The sequence below is a fragment of the Pongo abelii genome, chromosome 10 (assembly GCF_028885655.2).
Source record: "Pongo abelii isolate AG06213 chromosome 10, NHGRI_mPonAbe1-v2.0_pri, whole genome shotgun sequence".
NCBI classification, from domain to species: Eukaryota; Metazoa; Chordata; class Mammalia; order Primates; family Hominidae; genus Pongo; species Pongo abelii.
The window spans coordinates 54,092,465-54,093,768 of NC_071995.2; the positions used below are offsets into that span (position 1 = coordinate 54,092,465).

Genomic DNA, 1,304 nt, shown 5'->3' on the forward strand with positions numbered 1-1,304 from the left:
CTCCCGCCGCCGCGGCCGCCGCCTCCCGCCGCCTGGGCCGGCCCCGGTCCGCGCTGCGCCCCCTGCCGGCAGGCCGGGCGCGGCGGCGGAGCTCCAGGCGCGGGCCGACCCTGGCGGCCTCCCCGGCAGCGGCGGCGGGAGCCTCCGGGGAGAAGGACGCTTCCTGGAGGGGGCGCCATTCTCTTGAGGTCGCTCTTACCAGACGCGAAGCCCTTTCCCTCTTTTTGCCTCAGCTCGGAAGTGTCACCTCGCTATCCCACCCCAGGCGGCCGCCAGTCGCTGGAGCAGCCCCAACCCGTAGACCCGAGTGGCCCTCACCTTGCGCATTCCTAACCCGACAGAGCCCCTCGTCCCCCCAAACCCCAAACGCCTTTCCCCAAGAAGTTCCTTCCTTCCGTCCATTCACAGCAGCTCCCCATTTAAACTTCTCAGAGTCTCCCTCACCCCTCGCGCCTTGTCCACCCAGCACCCCCCTCACTTGTTAACCCAAAAGTCCCCTAGTCGCCACCCTGGCGGCCCAGTGCCTTCCCTCAACTGCTTCCTCCGCAGGCCTCGCTGTCGCCTCCTAAGTAGGTGTGAGCTCCTACTCGAGACCCCGACTCTTCGCTAGGCAGGAGACCCTCCCTCCCTGGGTCACCCGGTCCATCCGACTCTTTTTCTTTGGATGGCGTAGATAGGAGGTAAGGAACCGAGGGGTGGGGAGTCCTCAGGTGTGTGTGTGTGTATGGGGGCCGGTACCCTGCTTCCGGTTCCCGCACGCATTCCCGGATTGCAGTGCGGACCCCTTCTGTAAGTGCGCGGCAAAGTGCGGTTTTGGAAGTCACGGTGGCCGAGTGGTTAAGGCGTTGGACTCGAAATCCAATGGGGTTTCCCCGCACAGGTTCGAATCCTGTTCGTGACGGTTTTTTTTTTTTTTTTTTTTCCTTTCTTATTAAAAGGGAGTCTCGCTCTGTTGTTCAGGCTGGAGTGCAGTGGCGCGATCTCGGCTCACTGCAACCTCCGCTTCCCGGGTTCAAGCAATTCTCCTGCTTTAGCTTCCCGAGTAGCTGGAACCACAGGCATGCGCCACCACACCTTGCTAATTTTTGTATTTTTAGTAGAGACGGGGGTTCACCATATTGGCCAGGCTGGTCTCAAACTCCTGACCTCAGGTTATCTGCCCGCCTCGGCTTCCCAAAGTGCTGGGATTACAGGCGTGAGCACCGCGCCTGGCCTGACGGCGACTTTTTTAACCCCTTTCACAACACATAAAGGTAACCCCAGTTCTCACACGTGTCTTTCGTGCACTTTCTCTCTCCAAAAGG

General features: G+C 60.7%; 1 non-coding gene across 1 annotated transcript; it reads left to right on the forward strand.

Annotated features, from left to right (window-relative positions):
• The first annotated feature begins 819 nt into the window (after positions 1–819).
• On the forward strand, positions 820–901 carry TRNAS-CGA (transfer RNA serine (anticodon CGA)). Its single transcript has one exon. It is a non-coding gene; the product is annotated as a tRNA-Ser (tRNA).
• Positions 902–1,304: the final 403 nt, after the last annotated feature.